General features: G+C 51.8%; 1 protein-coding gene across 7 annotated transcripts in view; it reads right to left on the minus strand.

Annotated features, from left to right (window-relative positions):
* Positions 1–7,746, minus strand: part of LOC140207325 (C-type lectin domain family 7 member A-like) — a 47,531-nt gene extending 39,785 nt beyond the window's left edge. For 3 of the 7 annotated variants that reach the window (XM_072275841.1, XM_072275833.1, XM_072275838.1), the window contains exon 1: positions 4,360–5,135. The gene's annotated coding sequence lies outside the window, so the exon portion shown is untranslated. Of the gene's footprint in view, positions 1–279; positions 533–3,636; positions 3,814–4,359; positions 5,136–7,668 lie in introns of those variants that run through there. The other 4 variants (XM_072275834.1, XM_072275835.1, XM_072275839.1 and 1 more) reach the window with 4 other exon arrangements.
* Positions 7,747–14,729: the final 6,983 nt, after the last annotated feature.

Genomic DNA, 14,729 nt, shown 5'->3' on the forward strand with positions numbered 1-14,729 from the left:
TCTCATCACACACTCCCGGGGTCAGACTCGGAGTGGAGCCCCTTCCACACCGTCCCATCACACACACACCCGGGCTCGGACAGGGAGTAAATCTCCCTCCACGCAGTCACGTCACACACTCCCGGGGTCAGACACAGAGTAAAACTCCGTCCACACAGTCCCATCTTACACTCCCGGGGTCAGAGACAGACAGACCCTCCCTCCACACAGTCCCATCACACACACCTGAGCTCAGACACACAGTGAAACTCCCTCTATCCCTCCTTCTGCCCCACTCACCTCGGGATGGAGACCGTGAGTCCGTGTTTGTGATCTTCACATTCATGTATGTCTCCCTGTCGTCCATCCCGTCGAGAATTTTCTGAGTTCTCAGCTCTGATAGGGTAAGCGACCGTTGTCAGAGGAAGCCCGTTTTTACAGGGGGTCAGACCGACACCAGCAAACACCAGATGAAGGGATAATAAAGAGAGAGGCCAGGAGCAGGGACCGGATGTGCCGGGCAGGACGAAGGTTGAAGGTGTGAGAGCGGGTGTTCTCGAGAGTTGTCAGTGGCGGGGGGAGGAGTTGTGAGAGAAGGGAGAAAGAGGGGGAGAGGAGGATGAGAGAGATTTGGGGGAGTTCGAGAGAATGAACTGGGTGACAGGGGACTATAAAAGTGGAGGGAAAAGAAAGAGGGGGAGGGTCGTATGTGGGAGAGAATGTTTAAAGAGAGGGGGGAAAAAGCCCGGGATATTTGAAGAGAAATTAGCGGACAGAGGGAATAATGTGAGGGTGAGCTGACGGGTAAAGAAGGGAGAAAGCGAGAGAGAAAAGGACATGGAGGGGGCGAAGAACATGGGAGGGAGGAGAGAGAGTGCCACAGAGAGGGAGGTGGGATGCAGGGGAGGGACGATGGAGGGAGATAGAATGAGAAGGGCGGGAGAAGGGAGTGCAAGAAGATGATTAGAGAGAATTGCAATGAGCGAAGAAGGAGCAAATGACGGAGATGTATATGTCACTCATGCAGAACACCTATTATCCGGGAGAATTGTATCCCCAGGTACAAACACCCAACACCCAACCAAGCAAGCGAACCCCCACCCCCGAGTGAAATAACTCCTCACAGTCTCTCTCTCTCTCTCTCTCTCTCTCCAATCTGCACCAAATTTACACCGGAAAGGTCGCGGAAAACAGATTGCCATTTTTAGACTGTGCAGTGTTTAACAAAAAAAAAAAAGAACGGGTATGTGGACATTGAAGTTTACAGGAAACCATTCGCACGCTGATCTGTACCTACTGTTTGACTCTCATTTCCAATTAGAATATAACTTGGGCGTTATCAGTATTTGAGAGAAGTCTTGAAAGCGTGCGGCTACTCTGACTGGTTCTTCATCAAGACAGCAAAACAATAACAGGGACGTCAGCCTAAAAGAGGGATTTCAGGAGCTATTTCAAACACCCTCCATGACCTTCTGTCTATCCCTTTCGCTCTCTGCAAAAGTCACTGCCTCCCCATCTATCCCCATGAATGTACCTATTCCGCTTGAGTTTCACACTCTCTCGCTCTCCCTCCCTCTCTCTACCCCTCTGGCCGTGTACCTTTCAATCTCACTTCCCTCCTCACTAAGCCTTCTCTTTCTGTCCCCACACCCACTGAACACAACATTCACTCTGCCCTTTCACGTCCGCGCACACAGAGAGGGAAAAAGAAGCGGGATGTTGGAAATGAGGGGTGTGTGGAGTATTTGGCGAAGGGGCTGGTAGTGTGCGTGGCGACGTGCTGGAGCAGCTGTGTGTGTGTGCGTGTGTGTATGTGTGAATGAGAGAGAGGGAGACAGAGAGAGAGAGAGAGAGGAGAGAGAGAGAGAGAGAGAGAGAGAGAGAGAGAGAGAGAGAGAGAGAGAGAGAGAGAGAGAGAGAGAGAGAGAGAGAGAGAGAGAGAGAGAGAGAGAGAGAGAGAGGTACCTCGGCATCGGCAGAATGAACAGTCAAACACTCTCCCGGAGTCAGACATAGTGAATCTCTCTCCACACCGTCCCATCACACACTCCGGGGGTGAGACACGGAGTGAATCTCTCTCCACACCGTCCCATCACACACTCCCCGGGTCAGACACAGAGCGAAGCTCCCTCCAAGGGAAATGAGAGTCAAGCCGTAGATACCGATCAGCGTGCGTTGGTTTCCTGTAAACTTCAATGTCCACATAGCCATTTTGTTCGTTAAACATTCAATAGTCTATGAAGGGTAATCTGTTCTTCGCGGCTTCCTCTGCTGTAAACTTGGTGCATCACACACTCACGTAGTTAGACAGAGAGAGAATTTCCCTCCACGCCATTCCATCACACACTGCCGAGGTCAAGCACAGAGTGAAGCTCCCTCCACACTGTCCCATCACGAACTCCCGGGAACAGAGACAGAGTGAAGTTCACGGCACACCGTCCCATCACACAATTCCGGGCAGAGTGAAACTCCCTCCGCACTTTCCCATCACACACTCACAAAGACACACAGAGAGAAGCTCCCTCCACGCCGCTCCGTCAGGCACTCCCGGGTCCAGACACAGAGTGAATCTCCCCCCGCACCGTCACATCACACACTGTCGGGGTCAGAAACAGAGTGAATCTCCCTCCGCACCGTCACATCACACACTCCCGGGGTCAGAAACAGAGTGAATCTCCCCCCGCACCGTCCCATCACACACTCCCGGGGTCAGGCACAGTGTGAATCTCTCTCCGCACCGTCACATCACACACTCCCGGGGTCAGAAACAGAGTGAATCTCCCTCCGCACCGTCACATCACACACTCCCGGGGTCAGAAACAGAGTGAAGCTCCCTCCGCACCGTCACATCACACACTCCCGGGGTCAGGCACAGTGTGAAGCTCCTTCCATCGAACAATAGATCCATAGAACATTAGAGCACAGAAACAGGCCCTTTGGCCCTTCTTGGCTCTGCCGGACCATTTTTATGCCTGGTCCCACTGATCTGCATCTGGACCATATCCCTCCATACGCCTCTCATCCATGTACCATCCCAAGTTTATCTTCAAAGTTAAAAGTGTAACCGCATTTACCACTTCATCTGGCAGCTCATTCCACACTCCCACCTCCTCTGTGTGAAGAAGCCCCTCCCCGCAATGTTCCCTTTAAACTCTTCCCCCATCCCACAACACATATCGTCTGTTTTTTTTCTCCCCTAGCCTCAGTGATAAAAGCCTGCTTGCAGTCACTCTATCTATACCCATCATAATGTTAGATTCCTCTATCAAATCTCCCCTTTTTCTACGCACAGAGAATAATGTCCCAGCCTATTCAACCTTTCTCTGAAACTGAGTTTCTCAAGTCCCGGCAGCATCTTCGTAAACCTTCTCTGCACTCGTTCAACCTTATTAATGACCTTCCTGTAATTAGGTGATCAAAACTGCACACTATACTCCAAATGCGGCCTCACCAATGTCTTATACAACCTCACCATAACAGTCCAACTCCTGTGCTCAGTACTTTGATTTACAAAGGGCAATGCACCATTAGGTATCTTTACTACCCTATCTACCTGTCCCACAAATTTTAGGGATTTTTGGATATATATTCCCAGATCCGAGATTATCACCCTCGAGATCTTGCTGTTTAACTTCCTACCAAGCTCTCGATACTCACTCTTCAGGACCTCTTCGCTGTTTCCTCCTACGTCATTGGCACCATAATATCTGGCTGATCACCCTGCCATTTCAGAATGCTATGCAGGCGTCAGAGACATTCCTGAACATGGCTTCCAAGAGGCATCAAACCATCCCGGAGTCCCTGCCACGGCCACAGAATCTCCTGTCTGTACCTCTAACTATCGAGTCCCCTATCACTACCGCTCTCCTCTTCTTCCACCCTCCCTTCTGCACTGCAGAGCCAGACTCAATGCCAGAGATCCGGCTGTCGCAGCTTGTCCCAGGTAAGTCAACAAATCGGTATACAAACGTCTGTACTTGTTGTTGAGGGAAATGACCACAGGGGAACCCTGCGCTTCCTGTCCTTTCCGCCTCCCTAGCCTGACGGTAACCAATTTCCTGCGCACTGCTCCTTTGGCGTAACTACCTTCCTGAAGCTTCTGTCTATAAACACCTCATTCTCCCGAATGATCCGGAGGTCGTCCAGCTCCCGTTTCAGTTCCGTAATCCGGTTTGTTTAGGAACTGCAGCTGGATGCAATTCTTTCAGGTGTCGTTGTCAGGGACACCAGAGGTCACCCTGACTTTCCACAACCTGCAGGAGGAGCATTCCAACATCCTGCCTGACATTCTCTCCAAACATACTAGTTAAAAGAGACATCTAATGAGATAAAAAAACAACAATAGCAACAACAACAACAACAACAACAACAACAACTTACCTGAACCTCCCCTCGCCTCTGCCTGTTCTCGTCGAAGCCTGTTGAGCCAAAGCCGTCTAACTCTGACTCAGTCCACTCCGACGATGGAAGATACGAAGATGGCCGCTTCGCTAGACGAAACTTCTTTTAAAACGCGCTCGCTGACCGGCTGTCTTCAGCTCTTCCGCTCCCAAATGGCTGGCCCTTTAAAAAAAACGGAAAAAACCTGCGAATCCTTTCTATCTCAGATCTGACAACGGCCACTTCAATCAGTGTATCTATCCCGCTTCAATATCACTCCCTTCTCCAGCTCCCTGCCTCACTCTGCTCTCTCTCCGGATCCCTTTCAATCTCACCGCCCTCCTCACGAAACATTCTCTTTCTATCTCTCCACACGCTCTACCCTCCTTTATCCCTTCCCACTCTCTGCCGCTCACAGTAAACGTTCACCGTACTGAAATGTGACCAGGCCGTCTGTCCCGTTCCCAGGAGAGGAGCCGCCCACTGGGCAGCCGGATTCGTTATATCCTCCACAGTAAGTAAGGTGGAGCTGAGAGGAAATGGGGCTACGGAAATAAACGCGGAGAGCGTCGTGACTAAGAGGGCGGTGGTGCGGGAGGCGATGTGCTGCAGCGGCTTTATGGGTGTGTGTGTGTGTGTGTGTGTGTGTGTGTGTGTGTGTGTCTGTGTGTGCGTGAGAGAGAGCGAGAGGAAGAGAGAGAGAGCCCCTGCACCGTGCGAACAACAGTCCGGTGGTCAGACACAGAGTGAAGCTCCCTGCAGCCCGTCCAATCACGCACTCACGGGTTCAGACACAGAGTGAATATCCCTCGACACCATCTCATCACACTCTCCTGGGGTCAGACACAGAGTGAAGCTCCCTCCACACCCTCCCATCACAAACTTCCAGGGTCAGACACATAACGAAGCTCCCTCCACACCGTCCCATCACACAGTCTTGTGTTCAGACTCAGGGCGAAGTTCCCTCTGCATGGTGCCATCACACATGCCCAGGGTCAGACACAGAGTTCTGTTCCGTCCACACCGTCCTATCACACCGTCCTTTCCTGAGACAGAGTGAAGCTCACTCCACCCTGTCCCAGTACCCATTCCTGGGGACAGAAAGAGATTGAAATTCCTTTCCTCCGTCTCCGCCCCTCTCTCTTCTCGATGGAAACCATGCGTCCAGTTTTACAAGCTGCATATTCATTTAGATCTCGCTGTCGTTAATCCTGTCTCGGATTCTCTGCGTCTCTGAGCGCAGCGAGGGGAAGCAACTGTCGTCAGAGGCAGCCCGTGTTGACAGCGGAGTCAGACCGCCCGAACAAACACCAGATGAGCAAATGATAAAAAGAGGAGCCGAGAGCAGGGGAGGAAGTGCTGGGGAAGAGGGAGATTAAGGTTGAGAGAGGGGGTTATTCTGGAGCGATGAGAGTGGCGGAGTAAAGAATAGGAAGAGTGTGGAGATTCAGAGGGAGGCGAGAGTGAGGGAAAGGCTAGGGCTTGGCGGAAAGAGAGACGTGGGTTACAGGAGTCAGAAAGGGGGAGCGGAATGAAAGTAATGGAGGGCGAGAAGTGGGAAGGAACAGGGAGAGAGAGGGGCTAAAATAGGGAGGGGTGGAGTCTTGGAGAGAAATTAGAGGATAGATTGAGAAAACAGAGGGCGAGCAGGAGAAACAGAGAGTGAGAATTAAAAAAAAACGGGCAGGGAGGGGTCGAAGGAAGAAAGGGAGAAGAGAAAGCGCTACAGAGAGAGAGGAGGGATGCAGGGAAGGGTCGATTGAGGGAGAAGGAATATAGAAGTTGGAATGGCATAGGAAGAGAAGAAGGGAGAGAGAAAGCAATGGAAAAAGGGGAAGATTGAGGGATGACGAGTGAACAAGGAAAGAAAGGCGGACGGATATGTTGTCACAGACGCAGAGACTTCATTGTCCGAGAGATTGGTACCGAATACCACCCCCCACAACCCCAACCTCCCGGTGATTCCTGGTTTGAGCGTCAGCGCTCCCATTGCTCTGCTTATCGCCGGGGCTTCAGACCCTCTGTGCTCCAGAAACCACGGCCCCGGGACAAACCCGCAACACCCACCGAAGTAAGCCAGCCCCTTCCCTCCGAGAAGACGTCAGAGCAATAGTTTGCTATTTTTAGACCGTGTAGTATTTAGCAAAAACAGCGGACGTTTACATATTGAAGTTTGAACCAACGCACGCTGATCGGTATCTGAAGTTTCACACACCACACCCATTGGAACATTAGCGGGGGGTTTTCATTATTTCAAAGAAGTCTTGAAAGCGTGCGGTTACACTGACTGGGCGATCATACAGACAGCAGAAAATAAAAATAGCAGGTACGTCAGCCAAACAGACGGAGCCCAGGAGCTCTCTCAAAAACCCTCCATGACCTGCTGTCTGTCATTTTCTCTCTCTGCGTCCCTCACTCTCCGCTCAGTATCTCCCGATTTCTCTCCCAGGAATGTCTCTAACCCGCTTCAATTTCGCTCCTCTCCCCAGCCCCCTCCTTTTTTCCGCTTACACCTCTCCCTCCTATGCCTTTCTATCTCACTGCCCTCCTCATGACGCCTTCTCGTGTGTCTCCCCACCCTCTCTACCCTACTTTCTCCCTTCCCACCCTCCCGCTCACAGTGAAAATTCACCGGGCTGAAATGTGGCCGGGCCGTCAGTCTCGATCACAGGAAAGGGGCCGCCCACTGGACAGCCGGGTTAGTTACATCCTCCACAGTAAGTAAGGGGGGAGGTGAAATTAAATGGGTATGGTGGTAATAGCTAAGAGGGTGGTGGCGCGGGAGATCGGCTGTGTGTGTGAGAAAGTGTGTGAGAGAGAGAGAGAGAGAGAGAGAGAGAGAGTGTGTGTGTGTGTGTGTGTGTGTGAGAGAGAGAGAGAGAGAGAGAGAGTGGTGAGAGAGACAGAGAGGCCTCGGCACCGTCCGACCAACCGCGCCCGGGGTCAGACACAAGTACAGCTCCCTGCAGACCATCCCATCTCGCAGTACTCAGAATCATACACAGAGTGAGTCCCCCACTGCACTGTCCCATCACACACTCCCGGCCTCAGACACAGAGTGAATCTCCCTCCACACCAGCCCATCACACACTCCCGTGGTCAGACACAGAGTGATTCGCCCTCTCACAGTCCCATGACACATACCCAGCGTCAGAGACAGATGGAAGCACCCTCCACACCGTCCCGGCTCACAACCTGTGCTCAGACACAGAGTGAAGCTCTCTCCCCACAGTTCCATAACACAACAACGGATCTAGAAACTGAAAGAATCTCCCTACTTACTCCTTCTCTCCCCTTTTCACCACTCACCATCACTTCAGTCTTTCTGTAGCCTCTAATTGCGTGCCTGTCTCAGAGATAATATCGGCTTGTGACTCGACGTGGAACTGAGGAGGGAGGAGGAGGAGAGGAAGGGCTGTGAGTGGCTGGTGAGTTTGCTGCACTAGGCGGAACTGGTGTGAAACCACACGACCGGCTTGTACATACAGAGACGTAGTGATGCTCAGTACCGAGCGAGCGATATCCGGTAGAAGTGGCAAAACTAACACTAACGGTGTGGAGGGAGATTCACTCTGTGTCTGACCACGGGCGTGTGTGAGGGGACGGTGTGGAGGGAGATTCACTCTGTGTCTGACCCCGGGAGTATGTGATGGGACGTTGTGGAGGGAGATTCACTCTGTGTCTGACCACGGGAGTGTGTGATGGGACGTTGTGGAGGGAGATTCACTCTGTGTCTGACCACGGGCGTGTGTGATGGGACGGCGCGGAGGGAGATTCACTCTGTGTCTGACCCCGGGAATGTGTGATGGGACGGCGCGGAGGGAGATTCACTCTGTGTCTGACCCCGGGAGTGTGTGATGGGACGGTGCGGACGGAGATTCAGTCTGTGTCTGACCCCGGGAGTGTGTGATGGGACGGTGTGGAGGGAGATTCACTCTGTGTCTGACCCCGGGAGTGTGTGTTGGGACGGTGTGGAGGGAGATTCACTCTGTGTCTGACCCCGGGAGTGTGTGACGGGACGGTGTGGAGGGAGATTCATTCTGTGTCTGACCCCGGGCGTGTGTGATGGGACGGAGTGGAGGGAGATTCACTCTGTGTCTGACCCCGGGAGTGTGTGATGGGACGGTGTGGAGGGAGATTCACTCTGTGTCTGACCCCGGGAGTGTGTGACGGGACGGTGTGGAGGGAGATTCACTCTGTGTGTCTGACCCCGGGAGTGTGTGATGGGACGGTGTGGAGGGAGATTCACTCTGTGTCTGACCCCGGGAGTGTGTGATGGGACGGTGCGGAGGGAGCTTCACTCTGTGTCTGACCACGGGCGTGTGTGTTGGGACGGAGTGGAGGGAGATTCAGTCTGTGTCTGACCACGGGCGTGTGTGTTGGGACGGAGTGGAGGGAGCTTCACTCTGTGTCTGACCACCGGCGTGTGTGTTGGGACGGAGTGGAGGGAGATTCACTCTGTGTCTGACCACGGGCGTGTGTGTTGGGACGGAGTGGAGGGAGCTTCACTCTGTGTCTGACCACGGGCGTGTGTGTTGGGACGGAGTGGATGGAGCTTCACTCTGTGTCTGACCACGGGCGTGTGTGTTGGGACGGAGTGGAGGGAGCTTCACTCTGTGTCTGACCACGGGCGTGTGTGTTGGGACGGAGTGGAGGGAGCTTCACTCTGTGTCTGACCACGGGCGTGCGTGATGAGTTGGTGTGGAGGGAGATTCACTCTGTGTCTGACAGCGGGAGTTTGTGATGGGAAAGTGTGGAGGGAGATTCAGTCTGTTGTGAATATATCTTCTGTGTATCTGACTCGTAACTCTTCCTCTTTTGATTTTATTCCCAGACGCTTTCAATCAGAGTTTGAAAAATGTTGCTTCGCCACATCGCCTGCTCTGGAAAATATGAACAAGGAACGGTGAATCTCTCTCCGCACCGGCCATTGCATTCGCCGGTAGTCAGACACAGAATGGGGAACCCTTCACACCGACCCGTCACATATTTCTGGGATCAGTTGTAAAGAGAAGATCCCTCCGAATCGACCAATCAAACCGACTCGCCGGGTCAGAGACAGAGTGAAGCTCCCTATGTACTGTCCCATCAAATAATCCTGATGTCAGACATTCAGAAAAGTTCCCAACACACTCACCCAAAACACATTACCCGGATAACACAGAGAGTGAAGATCCTCAAACACAGTCCCAGTACATAATAATAATAATAAAAACTGCGTTAGTGCACAGATTAAAGTTGTTTTCATACCGGCCCATCAAAAAATGAAAGGAGGCAGACTCAGAGTGATGCTCCCTGCACACCATCCCATCACAGACTCCCAGGGTAAGACACAGAGTGAAACACTCTCTCCACGGTCCAGAAACACACTTCAGGAATCAGTCAAGGCGTGAATCTCTCTGACTACTGTCTCATCACGCACTCCCGCGGTCAGACACATCGTGAATCTGGATCCATACCGTCCAATCAGGCATTCCCGGAGTGAGACACAGAGTGAAGCTGTGTTGCTCCGTCTCACAGCCCAGTGGTCAGACAGGTAGTGAATCCCCCTCCAGGCAACCCCGTCATGGACTCAACGGGTCAAACACAGAGTGACTCTCCCTCCGTACCTTCTCCCACACACTCCCGATGTTAATCAAAAACTGACGCTTCCTCTCGCTATGCCTGTCCTGTGATGATCACGGGTTAAAGAGGAGGATGGTACCTCAGCTCTTCTGCTGGTCAACAATTCACAGACTTGAGCCTTGATACAGTTGACAGATCGTAGCGGGAGGAGGGTTGTAGCGGAGGGAGTGGGTCAAGGGTTATAGGGAGTTTTTGAGGGAGGTAGTGACAGAGACGGGAGGGGTGCAGTGGAGTTAGGATGTGATAGACTGGGAGAAGATTAGTAGACTACAGGGTTGAGAGAAACGCGGAGTAATTTGAAGAGGAAGTGAGTTACAGGGACGGGGAGGGCGTGTCGGTGTGTCGGGGTAAGATGAGCAGCGGGTTCATCTCACGGTGAGATGTGTGTCGGTGCCACGGTGTGATGTGTGAAACTGTCATCGTAAGTTGTCGTACCCTGTCCCGTTGAGGATTGTGAGGCAATCTCCGTACCATCCCGTGACACACCCTCCGTACCATCCGGTCACACACTCCCAGAACCTGACACAGTGTGAAGCTCCCGCTACATGACACAGACCCAGGGGTCAGATACAGTGCCGCTCCTTCCACACTGTCCCATCACGCACTGCCGGGGTCAGACGCAGAGTGATGCTCCCTCCACACCGTCCCATCAGACACTCCCAGGCTCAGACACAGAGTGAATCTCCCTCCACACCGTCCCATCACACACTCCCGGGGTCAGACACAGAGTGAATCTCCCTCCACACCGTCCCATCACATACTCCCAGGCTCAGACACAGAGTGAATCTCCCTCCACACCGTCCCATCACACACTCCCAGGCTCAGACACAGAGTGAATCTCCCTCCACACCGTCCCATCACATACTCCCGGGGTCAGACACAGAGTTAATCTCCCTCCACACAGTCCCGTCACACACTCCCGGGGTCAGACACTCAGTGAAGCTCCGTGCAGATCATCCCACCACTCACTTGCGGGGTCAGTCAAGCAATTAAGCTCCCTGAATATTTTGCCATCACGCTCCCGGAGTCAGAAATGTGATGTACCCCCTGCACTATTGCAACACACTGTACTGGAGTCAGAACAGTTGCGCAGCTCTCTCCTTCCTCCCATCTCCCCGCTCACCAATTCCCAGCACAACGGCGTTCCAGTTGTCTCGAATTGTGTGTCTCTCGGAGATGGTGTTTGTGTGTGGTGACGGGTGGTGTGCTGCGGGAAGAGGAGGGTAGGGGCGGAGAGAGGAGGCCAGGGAAAGGGTGGTGAGGTTGCAGCCACTATCAACTGGAGTAGAAGCACTCCACCAGCCAGTGCATGCAGCTTTGTGGAGAGACTCAGAACCTGGTGATAGATATCCGGGTGAAGGGCGGCCTACGTCAGAAGTCAAATCTCCCTCACACTCTCCACAATTGTCTGTGATCACAGAAAGGGAGACATGTGCAGTGGCGACTGAGTTGGGGAAGTCTCTAGAGGATGCAGCCGGTCACGGAGACGGGGTGTGCCGTAGGGAAGGTAGGGAATGACGGGGAGTAGTGCAGGAGAGTGAGAGGTTGTCGCAGAAGGGGAGGGGTTTTGAAAAGGGAGGGAGTTATGCATACAGGGAGGAGTATGTCCGTGCTACGGTGAACCGCCTAAATCTGTGTCGGTATCGTTGATATGGTGGATTCCTGTTATGGTGCAGGACGTGTCGGTGTGCCGAAGAGGGGCGTGTTCCTGTCACGGGGAGGGTTGTGTCGGTGTCACCGAAACACTGTAAAGAGACCTTGAGTGTCACGGTGAGTGTTGTTTGTCTCGTTCACAGCGTCTGAGCTCTTTTGTGGCTTTTCCCTGTGTACGTCAATAGATCGTCAAATTCCTTGATTTGCCAAACCTCCTGCTCCTCCCATAGAGGGCAATGGTAACCCCAGGTAATTTCTCAGGTAAGGTCATGTTCGAAACGGCCTTGTGCTCTGAAGGGCCTGTTTTCTACGATGGGTTGAAATCTCTTTCTGCTGTTTCGGCAGACCAAAAAACGTGGATCACAGAAGAGAACAGACCCTTCGGCTCATAAAGTCGTGATATTCCAATTAAACTTAATCCGTTCTGCCGACACAACGCCCGTCTCTCATAATTCCCTGCACACCCACGTGCCTGTTAAGAAGCCTCTTAAACGCCTTTATGACCCTCCCTCCACCACCAGCGCTGGCAGCACGTTTCAATCACAACCCACTCTCTGTGACAACAGAAACTTGCCAAACTCCTCTCCCTTGAAATTACCCGCTCTCACCTCTGTTATTCGACATTTCCATCCTCGGGCTAAAAATACCTGTTATCTGCTCTGTCTGTGTCTCTCGTAATTATATAAACAACTGTAGCTGCTCCCTCAGACTGACCCGCTACAGAGAAAAGAAACGGAAAAATTCCGAGCTCTACTTATAGGTTTTGCTCTCTATGTTGAAATACCATGCTCCTAGGCGTTGGTCCCTGCCATCAGCTCATCTGGCTTTAGGACGCTACTTTCTGTATTGAAATGTACGCAGCTCCGAACATGAGTCCCAACGGGCTCAGCCTTTTGCTTTCTGACTTTGTCCCATTAACCACTCCACTGCATGATATGCCATTCTGGTTTTCATTCCCCTGTAACTCTAGAATAAACCCCACCGCTCCCCATTTTAATAGCAAACTTCCCGTTTGGATAATAGTTCCATTCCAGTTCAGGCGCGCAGACTCCCCGGTGGGTGGTATCTGTCATCTGTCAAGTAGGGGACCGTACACAATTCTGATTTGATGGAGACATACGTGATAGTGCGGGGGAACATCTGGAGAAACTTCTGATATTCCCGCTTCGCTGTCGCTGCTACTGTGTGGTAACCGGAATCTCCGGAGCAGAAGGCCTGATCCACGGCTTTGCGTGTTTCAGCGGCCGGGGCGAGGTCGAAGGCGCTCGGCAGAGGATGGCGCTCGGGAGGTTGTATCGGAGAGGCTAGTCGGAGGCACGAAGTTTTCGGATGGACGGACTCCGTGTCGGCTGTGGTCGGCTGCTTCCAAGGCATCGGCAGTTGACGGTGCCTGGAGGTTTATAGCAGGGAGTTTCTCTATCGGGGAATCGGGAGTCGATCGACTCGTGGTCTTTGAGAATTTTTTTTAACCGTGCCCATGGTCTGTTCTTTATCAATTCATGGTTTTGCTTTGCACTGCAGTAACTATATGTTATAATTATGTGGTTCTGTCAGTGTTAGTGTTTGGTTTGTCCTGTTTTCTGTAATATCACTCTGGAGAAACTTTGTATCATTTCCTCATGTATGCATGCATTTCTAAATGACAATAAAAGAGGACTGAGTGCTCTCATAATCTAAAACTGAAAGAGGAAATGCTAGAGGAAATGAAGGAGCTGACACAATGGAGGCGGTGTTGCGCGGCCTCCAGGCAAGAGTCTGTGACGCCCCCTAGTGTTCGTTCGGCAGAACAAGCTTTATTGCCTTGGATTATAGATTTTGGTGGCATTCAAAGTCCCCTGGGTCTCAAGAAACTGCATAGATGCATATATACGAGTATGTGTGTTGGTATTGTGTTTTGCAGCTTTGTCCTGGCTGTATTCACGGGAGTTCATGTATGATGGAATTACAATTAAACTTAAATTGAAATCAATTGAACTGAAATGCAAACGTCTCGTCTGCAGAGGTCGCACCTTCCTTGAAATAGAGCCCAACGATCCACATATCGGAAGCCTTCGTTCCGACCCTAAGTCCATAATCCCGTGTTAATGTCAATGTTCTTTCTATTTCTAGCCACATTTGCGCATGAATAACTTCTCAGAACAGCCTCTCTGCTCCTACCGATAGTAGTGAGGAACGCTGAGGCTGTTTACAAGAAGGGTCAGAGCCGTTTCTATTTCCTGAGGAGACTGAGGTCCTTTAACATCTGCCGGACGATGCTGAGGATGTTCTGCGAGTCTGTGGTAGCCAGTGTGATCATGTTTGCTGTTTTGTGCTGGGGCAGCAGGCTGAGGGTAGCAGGCACCAACAGAATCAACAAACTCTTTCATAAGGCCAGTGATGTTGTGGGGATGGAACTGGACTTTCTGACCGTGGTGTCCGAAAAGCGGATGCTGTCCAAGTTGCATGCCATCTTGGACAATGTCTCCCATCCACTACATAATGTACTGGGTGTGCACAGGAGTACATTCAGCCAGAGACTCATTCCACCGAGATGCAACACAGAGCGTCATAGGAAGTCATTCCTGCCTGTGGCCATCAAACTTTACAACTCCTCCCTTGCAGGGCCAGACACCCTGAGCCAATAGGCTGGTCCTGGAATTATTTCCTGGCATAATTTACATATTACTATTTAACTATTTATGGTTTTATTACTATTTAATTATTCATAGTGCAACTGTAACGATAACCAAAGATGACTATATGACTACTGTCACCAATAACGGCAACATACCAACGAGGAATCTCGTCCTGGTCCTCAGAACCTCTTTTCGGTTCCGTAACCAAGAAAACCCTATCGCTACAGCTCGTCACATCTCCACCATCCCACAATCTATTCCCTTCTGAGCCACAGAACTACACTCAGTGTCAGAGACATGACCCGTGTGATTTTCCTCTGCTTGCTCCTCTCTCCTCCCATCCAGAAGTATCGAAGCTGTTATACCTGTCAAAGAAAGGGTTGGCCACAAGGAGCCTCTGCACAGGAAATGACAGTGGAGTGGTTATTGGGCCAGATGTTGTTATGACCTTAGACAACGTCAGGAAGCAAAAGGTTG

Source organism: Mobula birostris, chromosome 13, assembly GCF_030028105.1.
Source record: "Mobula birostris isolate sMobBir1 chromosome 13, sMobBir1.hap1, whole genome shotgun sequence".
NCBI classification, from domain to species: domain Eukaryota; kingdom Metazoa; phylum Chordata; class Chondrichthyes; order Myliobatiformes; family Myliobatidae; genus Mobula; species Mobula birostris.